This window comes from Gouania willdenowi, chromosome 18 (genome assembly GCF_900634775.1).
Source record: "Gouania willdenowi chromosome 18, fGouWil2.1, whole genome shotgun sequence".
Lineage (NCBI taxonomy): Eukaryota > Metazoa > Chordata > Actinopteri > Blenniiformes > Gobiesocidae > Gouania > Gouania willdenowi.
In genome coordinates, this window is record NC_041061.1 from 23,388,528 (window position 1) to 23,399,585 (window position 11,058).

The 11,058-nt window shown below is 39.2% G+C and overlaps 1 long non-coding RNA gene across 1 annotated transcript; it reads left to right on the plus strand.

Moving 5' to 3' along the window:
* The first annotated feature begins 616 nt into the window (after positions 1–616).
* Positions 617–5,651, plus strand: LOC114480877 (uncharacterized). The gene is made up of 3 exons (XR_003676174.1): positions 617–740; positions 2,575–2,660; positions 5,542–5,651. It is a non-coding gene; the product is annotated as an uncharacterized LOC114480877 (long non-coding RNA).
* Positions 5,652–11,058: the final 5,407 nt, after the last annotated feature.

Here is an 11,058-nt window from a genome sequence, read left to right on the forward strand (position 1 = left end):
ACCTACTGCAGGCAGACTTATGCAGACCTGGCCACAATTAGAAACAAAGAGCAGAACGACCAGCTTCTAGACACCATTACATCAGCTGGTCAGAGCTCAGAGGTCTGGATGGGTCTGTACAGCACAATCGACTGGAGATGGTCAGATGGATTCTCAGGAGTCGGTGCTAACTATAGTAACTGGAAACATGGTCAACCTGACTTTTATGCAGCAAAAGAATTTTGTGTTGTAATAGGAAATGTATGGATTGATGTTAGTTGTTCATCTAAGTGGCGTTTTGTTTGTTACAATGGTGAGAATATGAAAAATCAAATCTTCATTTCTATAAAATATAATCATAGTGTAAGAATACTCCTCTCTAAAACCCTAATGATTGTCTCAACAGGGTCAAAGCTGGATCCCGAGGTTTTTTTTTGTGAATTCTTATGAAACTTGGCCAGTTGCACAGAAATACTGTCGAGAAAATTATGTGGACCTGGTGACTGAGACAAAAAACAAAGTGGTGGAAAAGATTTACAGTGAGACAGGGGGCTCATTGGTATGGATTGGGGTACACAGAGCTCCAAACTTTTTCTGGTCTGATGGAAGCAACTTCACCTTCAGCAACTGGGACAGTGTTGTTAATATGCTCAACTCCATGAAAGTTATCTGTGCTGTGACCTCATCAACCAAGGGGGGAAAATGGAAGTTTTTATCCTGTGAAGAAAAACTGCCATTTGTCTGCTACAGTATACCTCATGGTTAGTGGGATAATGACAATCATTAAATGAAACTGGGAAAGTGTTTCATAAATTAGGCAAATACTGCCTAACAGTTTTTATCCTAATCCAAAACACTATTAGTGAAAAGGAGGAACTATTATTGGGAAGATGTTGGACAATCTAGACGTGGATATAAAAGAGGAAGTGGTGTCTAAACAAAAGTCCTTTTATTAATAAAACCAAAACTATTCAAATTACAAAGCAAACATAAGGAAAAGTAGAAACTAAAGCTACCTAAATAACTGACTAATTGACATTGATGACAATCCAATCACAATGCAGTAAACATGCCGAGTGCAAACACTTCTTTAATTGGTGAGGGAAGACAATCAGTACACATGGCCCACCTGGGTGGAAACACAAGGGACTCAACGCAAACACAGTCTACTTAACAAAACAGGGTGTGTGGAAACACACAGACATGAACCACACACACAGACAACCAACTAAATACCAAAAAAATAACTGAAAACTAACTAAAACCAGGCTCACTGACAAAATGGAAACTCATAGAAAATAGAAAACTAATAGGGTTTGAACCTAAAACCTTCTCGACACAGATTGTGCCACTTATAAAACTAGATATAAATAATTGCAAAACAAACACAGAAGATAGGTGTACAACTGATACAACTATTTACTTCTTGTATGATACAACTAAAGTTTTAATCATAGTTTTTGTCGACTACATTTTTTAAAATGACAATGGTAAATGGACTTGATTAATATAGCGCTTTATCACCACTCTGGAGTAGTCTCAAAGCGCTTCACATTATCAGGGAATTCACCCATTCACACACCAATAGGACTGAGCTGCTATGCAAGGCACTAGTCGACCACTGGGAGCAACTTAGGGTTCAGTTCTTGCCCAAGGACACTTTGTGAGACTGGAATCGAACCTTCAACCTCTCAATCAGAAGCCGACCCCTCTACTACCTGAGCCCCGGTCGCCCAAATGTCAAAAACTAGACTATGGCTAACTAAAATAAATACATGTGAACAAAAACTACATTAAAATGTATCAATATTTTTGTTAGTTTATAAAAATGTAACTATAATTTCATCACATGGAATGAAATCCAATCAGAACTCATGTGATTATATGATTTTACGCATTGATCACATCAAATACGTCATTGAATTTAAAAACATTAAATCAGGTTGATCAATGACAACTGAAACTTGAAAAAATGTTTAAACTCCTAAGCTTTATATTTAGGTCTATTATTTCTGTAACAGATTTAGTCGACTAAAATCTTAATATCATTTATTGACTAAAACTACATCTAAAATAATCCTGATAACTTCATTTTGACTGAAACTATGCTGCATTTTAGCCCAAAGACTATAAATAAAACTAAATAAAACATTTGCTGTCATAATTAACACTGATTGTAACCTTGCATATTGGATGATATTGATTGTACCCACTGTTATTACTTATTTTGTAGTGAGGATTATTAGAAAAGACTTGATCATGTGATATTACTCTAACAGAAAACATTAATCAGCAACAGGTATGAGAAAAAACTGGCCCATTCATTATTAACCAATGGATTATGGAGATGTCAACCTTTAAATTTAGAATGCTCTACAACTGAATACAAATAATAATAATAATAACAAAAAAAAGATTTAAAAAACTCAATAAATCCAATAAAAACTATATATCATGATAGACATTTTAGATGCAGGCCAATATATTCCGATTTGTTTGTATTTTAACAATATAAATGTTGTTAAATTACAGCATTACAATTAATGGCATTACTACGAACACTAATTAAAGCTTTTTCTTTTTTCTGATGAGCAGCATATAGACTGCAGCTTAAGATAACTTCTGGGAATTCTGCCTTGGACCTCAATGACCCAGCAGTGAAAAAGGACCTCCTCAAAAAGGTGAATCCCAAACTTTCAAAGGCCAATTTTAAGGTTTTTTATAATAACACAAGGCTTGAATCAGACAGATCATGTCTTCATGTGAGGGCTGGCAAAGGTGACCATTATAGCTTAATGACACCAATCTGAAATCGATCTTGTATACGTTTTGTTCCGCTTTAAATAACTACTGGTCGTTCTGCCATGCTCATCCTGTCACGATGATGTGCTGACGACGCCCGAAGCAACTGTTGGACTTGAGCCGAGATTATTTAAGAGCCTTAGAAAATATGGATATAATGAAAAAAGTGGATGGACGAACATATTACACACACAGACACACACACACACACACACACACACACACAGAGAAAAATACACAGGCTTCATTGGGCAACATGAAGCACTGCATCAGGCCACATAGCTTCACAAATGTTGTGCGGGTCATTGAAAGTTCTCCTTCTACTCAAAATCCTGTAGAGTGGAGGTAGAGCAGCCATTGCACAAACTCCTGGCTTTGATTGGCTACAGTATGGTCTTCTGCCTCTATTCTCTGGTATTCTATCTCACTTCTCCTGCTCAGCTAACGAAAGTAAAACAGTGTGTTATTGTCAAGCTGTTGCTTCAAAACAGTCAAAATAAAAGTGAAAATAGTAGCTATTAAGTGGTCTTTCTCTGTTGTAGCCGAAAAGAAAGGGTTTGTTTTTATTTTTTTCCGGTAGACGTGAATACGTTATGTTCGCCCCCTGTCCAGTCAGAAGCCTTCCCAAACCACAGGCCTGAAGCAGAATTGAAAAAAGGCGATTAAACATGTTTTCCATGTAAACCTCAATTCGGAATTACTATTTCCATGTAAACACAAAGCAGAACATCACATGACATTCTGGAAGAAAAACTTCAAAACTACGGCATTAGGCACAACGTCCTAAACTGGATTAAAAGTTATATGAGAAATAGGAGACAATATATTGACTTTAAACAAAACATAACAATATGCCAAACCATACAATGTGGTGTGCCACAGTTTTGGATTTTCGGGCCAAAACTGTTCATTCTATATATAAATGACATTTTCAAAGTCTCAAATTACCTTAAACTAACGCTGTTTGCAGACGACACAACCATCATATGCTCAGGTAAAGACATTAAAACTCTAATAGAAACGATGTTTGAGGAACTATCAAAAATCCAAACATGGCTCAATGTAAATAAACTGGCCCTAAACGTCAGCAAACCAAAATTCATCAGTTTTGGAAATAAAAAATAACAGAAAACATTAGACTGAAAATAGACACAGACATAATTGAACAAGTAAAAGATTATAGAGCACTAGGAGTGTGGATAGATGAGAAACTGACTTGGAAAAAGCACATACAAGTAGTTAAAAACAAAGTTGCCAAAAGCAGCTACATCCTATGGAAATTACAACAAATACTACATACCAAATCACCGAAGACAATCTATTCTTCCCTTATTGGGTCACATTTAAATTACTGCTCAGAAATCTGGGGAAACACCTACAAAACGTATCTTGATCCTTTATTTAAACTTTAAAAAAAAGCAATTAGAATTTGATATAAAGCACCACACAACACACACACAAACGAACTATTTGAAAAGGCCAAATACCTAAAACTGCAAGAAATAATACACTACAACACACAAATTCTCACATTTAGGGCCTCACTTAAAACACTCCCATATCAAATACAAAAACGTTTCATATACAAACAAACTGCTTATGTCCTAAGACATAGTAATGTGTTTATACAATAAAGGGTTAAATCTAACATTGGAAAACACAGCACTGTAAATAGAGCTATTAACAGCTGGAATAACCTTGATGCAGACAAAACAAGCTGCAAACTTGACTAGATATAAAGAAAAAACACGGAACACATTCTTACGCGAATACGAGATCAACACATCACATCTTATTTTGAAATGGAGGAATGCAAACAACGTCGGGGAATGAAATCTGCAGGGAACAAGGACGACACGAGCAACGAAGGAGAGGAGGAATGAAAAAAGACAACACTGACTACAGATGAGAATAAATCCTACATAAAAAAAAAAAACAAAAAAAATGAATATGTGTTCAGAACAACTGTTTGACCAGAGAGACAAGCTTTGATGTAAATTTTCTGTGTTCAAAACAGGGGACGGGACTTAGATAAGAAAACTGCTTCTCTCGTCTCCTTTTTCGGCATGTACAAAAAAAAAGAAAAAAAAAGAATAACAAAACTTCTCTGAATGCATCCACGTCGGAAATAAACTGAATAAATAAAAATAAAATAAAATCATGTAACCGTGGCCATTGTTAAAACAAGCCACCTTAAGGGTTTCAACTCAGTTACCTCTCTGTGATTGCGTCAAAAGTTCACAAATCGCCCAATGCAGGGGGCTGAACAGATCATTAGAGGTGCTGAGTAGGTATTAGGCCAGCCAATGAAATAACAGAAGAGGTGTCAAGTTCAAGGCACTTTAAAAGTGTTGGATTTTCAGCTGTGTTATAGTCTCAGTGTTTTATGATCTGACTTGTGGAAGAATAAAACACTTTGTGAGGCCAATTTCTTTTGGTTTTTGCTAACCTTTTCATGTAACTCATCACAAGTAACAAAACAACGGGAAAAGTATCTCGTAAATTTTTCCAAAAAAACCTAGAAGTTTAAATCATGTTCATCCAGAGTCATTCAGTGATTTTGTGTCTAAAGTTGTTAGAAAATACAGAGCAGAAATCATTCTGAATGACTGAAGGAGGCAGAAAAAGGCTGACAGACCTCAGGAAATGAGCAACAAACTAATGTTCTTAACTCAACTCTAAAGGAAAACATTTGAACCCTAAAGTTGTGTGTGAAATGATTTTGAATTGTGTAACAATCTCAGACAAACTGTTTTCCAGCTTGAAGAAAGACTGAAGTCGAAAGTAGAGAGAAAAGTCACCCTGAAGTGGAGAAACCAGCAAGATGGGAAGGTCTTCAAAAAGCTTCATACAGTTGTGGACAGTAATGATCCTGAAGACTGTAATGGAGATGATGTTTAAGTGCTGTAGCCATACTTTAGGTTGAAACTTTAACAACAAATACTGGACTTTCTACTCAACTACATCAAGGCTGTAGGGAAACTAAGTACTGATACTATAAGTAGATGTTCTAGTACTTCATTCTGCAATATTTGTTCTTTATAAATAGTTGATCACAGATAGACTTTGATGCATTTTACTTTGTTATCTAACACTGTGCAAAAAGAAACCACAAAGATTATCCTTAAAGCTGCTGCTGGCTCTCCTTATCACCTCTTTTAACACAGATAAAGACATAAAGTATGGAAATATAACTGTGTTTCCATTACAGATTTTTGCAAAATAAACAGTATATTTCTAAATGTCGACAAAGTATAATTGTGCTTTGAACGCGTTTCCATTCAACGTTGTTTTGGGCTGGAGCCTCGTAGCTCCCGTGAAATCTCATCCCGCGAGACTTCACTGCAGAAAGTCAGACTCTCCAAACCTCTTTATAACACTCTGTTTTCCTTTGTTGTTTCTTGTCTAATGTTGCAGTAATCATTTTAAAGTATAATGCTAAAAACTGTCCCGGTCTCCTCTGCTGTCCACACGTACCGCATCATGTTTTCTCAGAGAGCAGTGGTCATGTGACCAGGTACGTCACGTTGTGTGACATGTAATTGCAGAAAAAGTGTTTCCATGGCGCTTTTGCGACACATTTCAATTCTGAAACGGCTGAAATTCCTAATCATGAAAGCATCAAAACTTCTGAGCAATATTTGAGTGTTTTTTCGAAAGTCAAGTGTTTCCATTACCAGTTTCTATTTAAATTTTGCGCATTTCCAATGGTAATGCTTGTGACTTAAACTTAATGGAAGTTGCACGCATTTGGCGACAAAGTGGAAAAATTTCATGACAGATTCCGTCAAGGATAGACTAAATCTGAGGCAGAGCGAAAAGAATGCGTTCTTTTTGTGGTTTTGCTGTAACTTTAATGATATTTTATGATAAAAAGTTAGAATGAAGTTTGAAGTTACATTTTTAATATTTAATAAGTGTTATTCCTTAATTTTTACTGTGATATCTTGTGTTTCTTCACTAAACTGTGATTCGGTTGATGTCATTTCTGTTCTGGTTTGTTTATGGTGTGATATGATGTCACTCCTCAAGATTTTGGCACAACTTTCAATCCGTGAGAAAAAATAGAAATGTAAGGGGAATTGCTTTGTTAGTGTGTTTGGGGTCACACTGGCATCAGTAGAGGACGAGAACAACTTTTGAATGAAATACAGGTTCAGTTTTTAAAATGCTAGGAATCGTCGCCAACAGCTTTAAGTTCAAACTAACAACTTTTATTTCAGTGCAGAATACATTTGTCTGTCATATTTTGTCATTTAAACTTTATAATGTCACACCAGTTTGTGTGTCTGTAGGAAGAACTGATTAATAAATAATAATAATTAAAATAGGCTTTACAATGTCCAGCTCTTAGTTGTGCTGTGCCTTTCTTTCTGTTTGTCTTGCAACAGCTTAGAAAAAGGTGTAACACCCTTAGCACTGCTCTCAATGACTGTTTTACTCGTATAAACTATCCTGAATGTAAGAAATAAAATGCGTGAAAATGTGTCTAATAATGTGTAAATAAAATAACTCACATGACCATCACTATGTTTGTTGTCCAATAATGTCTGTCCTGAACAAACCACGATTAACACCAGATTTCTACTGGATGTTTAACGACTCCAGAGCATCTTCCATGCTCCGCTGTCCATTAGTTATGGTGGACATATTAGAGTAATGCATTACTAAGTAACGAAGTTACTGGCATCTGTGCCTCTCAGCTATCAAAACACAAAGAACCTTCAGCCAAAACAGGTTTAATTCAATTCAGTTCAATTCAACTTTCTTTGTATAGCACAATTTACAACAAAGTAATCGCAATGCTCTTATCAAAAAATATAAAATTCATAATAAGAAAAAGAAAACCCAACAAGATCCACATGAACAAGCATTTAGCGACGAAACAACTCCCTTTTAATAGGAAGAAATCTCCAGCGGAACCAGGTTCAGAGGTGGCAGCCATTCGTTTTGCCTGGTTGGGTTAGTGAACAGAAGGGAAAACGGAATAGTTTAGAAGGATAGTCCATCCGTGTGTCCCAGACTAGTTGAGCTGTGAACCATCGATCAGGAACCACCAGCTCCAGCATCAAGACACCTGAAACTGAAAAGAGAGCCCTCAGAGTGTGAGGAGAAAGCACTGACTGCAGGAAAAACATGATACACTATGATACACTCATTCCTAGCGGTTAGATTAATATTAATATTAAACGTCTTGGGGCCTTCACCGTGCTCTGAAATGCAACCACTACATGTGTTATCACAAGACACTTCACAGAAAGCTGGTAAAATACCTTACTGTTTGTTTTGTAATTACTTCATGACTTTGATGCTTTTGACCAGCGGTAGGCAACTTTAATCACAGTGGGGCCATAAAACTGTTTGTTTGATCAGAGAGCCACATGATCAACATTTATGTCTTTGGGGGATTGTTTTTTTGTTTAGTTTTCTTAATTTTGGTTTAGTTTCTAATCTTATGCTCCACAAAGGCGTCTCCTCTTAGTCGGGGAGTTAAAGTCTCAAAAGCTCAATAAAGTGGGTTTAACCTGACATGGTCTTTTTGGTCTTTTTATTTGTGTTTTTTCTGTTAACTTTGACCCTAAGGACCAGTAATTTGAGGGTGTGCACTGCTGGAATTAATGCAAAAAAAAAAAAATGTGTGGCCATTTTAGTGTATGCATCCCATATTTTTTATCAGAAAATGTGCTGACAACATCCACTGAAAAAATAACTCTTAAAACACATTTCTACACGATTTTGCATCAATTTAACAACAACACTGGCTTTTTCTCACTTTTTTCCAAGGGTGAACTCCAGATGAATTAGCATTTCATTTGATTAAGGTCATTTTAAACAATTTGCTTTTCATCCCTTTAAAGGTGACCTTGGGCAACAAGAAAAAAAACAAGTAGTGAATTTGTTTAAATTGTGCCCTAATATATGAACAATCCCCCTCCCCAAGGGCCGAGCCAGACAGCCATACCGGCATGCGGCGCACGCAGCCCCGAGGCAGCAGAGCCGCAGGGCAACACCCAAGCAGGCACCACTGGCATGCAAGGGCACAGCCTGCGCCACCCGCCCTGGAAAATCCCCGCCAGAACCAGCCCAGCCAGCTGGAAAAGCTTACCGGACCCCAAGAGCACCCCCTCGGGATCAAGAACCCCCAAGGGCGAGTTCCCTGGCGAAGCCCCCGGGGCGCACCCCCCCCACCCCAACCCACAAACTGTCCACAGTCCAGCAGGACCGCACAGCCCCAGACGGTGCAAGGACAGCAGCCCAGGTCCTGCTGCCCCAACGGCACACACCCGATGCAGAACAGTTGCCCCAAGTCAAGGGTGCCACGGACCCACCCACAGATTGCAGGACAGACCTACCAGACGGCCAACAGCAACGTCAACCACCGGAACAGCTAGTGTTGCCCCCCAGCAAACAGCATCATCTTGAAGTGCCAAGCAACCCCGCCCCAATCCCAGTACAGAAGCCAGCACCCCCCCAGCGCACCCACCCCCCACACCGGCGCAGCAGGCCGCCCTGGGCCCGCACACTGCAAGGACCGCTCCCCAAGGAAACCAGGAGGCGAGACAAGCACCAAGCCACACCCGAAGGGAAGAGGCACCCCCATGCCCCACCAGGCCGACACCTGGAGAGACCCCGCGAAGAGAGCCCCCAGCAACACCCCCATGCCCCTCAAGACCTACCGCCCCACCATGCCCGACCACACCATCCTGATGTGTTTGTACTATACACGGTGGCCCAGCCATTAACAACCATCGACAGGCCCAAATATGTGAGTACCCACCACCCTTTTAGGATGCCTCTCCATTCCCCAATGGATCTCCGGCAAAGGCTCGCCCCAGGGAACAAAGCCAAATAGCCCAGGTGGGCCGGCAGAGCAACAGACAGCAACGGGTAGTGATTTTTGACCTCCAAGGTAGATGCGTTTCATTCAGTAAGCCTGGAAAACATGACTGGCCACAGCAAGCTGATGTTTGTTTTTAAATATTTTGAGGAGCAAAAATGCCTGCTAGGGAAATATATTAGCTCCTTCACGGTAAGAGAAGGAGAGAGAAACGTCATACACTAAGTAAGACTTGAATGCACCAGTGGGGGGAATTCTGCATGCTCCATTGAACCATAGCCTGTGGAGAGTGCATCAAATTGTACGGGTATCATTACTTACACAGAGCAGAGTGGGGATGGAAATATCACTACAGAGTTATTCTGCACTTTTAGTAACACACATGACAAATTAGATAATAAAATAAAAGTTGAGGAGAAAGTGACCGTTTATGTCCAACAATGGGCGCTGAAATTTTGCTAAAACGTCATTCGGGGTGATTGGATAGCACTTTTCCGATTCATAATGTCGGATTCATCCGGGTTCCGAGTGCAATCGAATGGAGCATCAATTCACTGTCAAAAAGGGGAGTAACTCACGTGAGTCAACGGCCATTCACATTGCATGGAGCTGGGGTCCCATTGAGGCATATTTTATCAACACAGTTGATCTATATGGCAGCCCCTGCACCTGAAGTACTTCTCAGATGTACTGACTGTGCTATTCCTCTGATTTAGTTGTACTTTTAGTGAGAGAAGCCCTCAATTGTTATAATGTAGCACCATCCAACTAAGCTTAAACTGTCCTTGATGGAAGATCACGATCATCCCAACCAGATAGTGATGAAGATGATGTTCCAATCGCAACGTACATGACTGAAGCTGGCCTCATGCATTAACAGTCATTAATTATTTAGTTCAGTTACTCTTTAAACTTTGGCCCTTTGTTGTCATACATTGTCATGTACATTGTGCTTCCACATTCATTAAAGTGTCTATTTCTCCACAGGGTGGTCTTACTCCACATGCCTACAGTACCACTATGTTGCTGATCAAAAGACTTGGACTGAAGCTCAGACCTACTGCAGGCAGACTTATGCAGACCTGGCCACAATTGGAAACAAAGAGCAGAACGACCAGCTTCTAGATACCATTACATCAGCTGGTCAGAGCTCAGAGGTCTGGATGGGTCTGTACAGCACAATCAAGAGGAGGTGGTCAGATGGATTCTCAGGAGTCGGTGCTAACTATAGTAACTGGAGACATGGTCAACCTAACTTTTCATTTGCTCAGGACTTATGCGTTTCACTTGTAAATTGATGGTGGGATGAGGCTTGTTCAGCTGAGCGATGTTTTGTTTGTTACAATGGTGAGAATATGAAAAATCAAATCTTCATTTCTATAAAATATAATCATAGTGTAAGAATACTCCTCTCTAAAACCCTAATGATTGTCTCAACA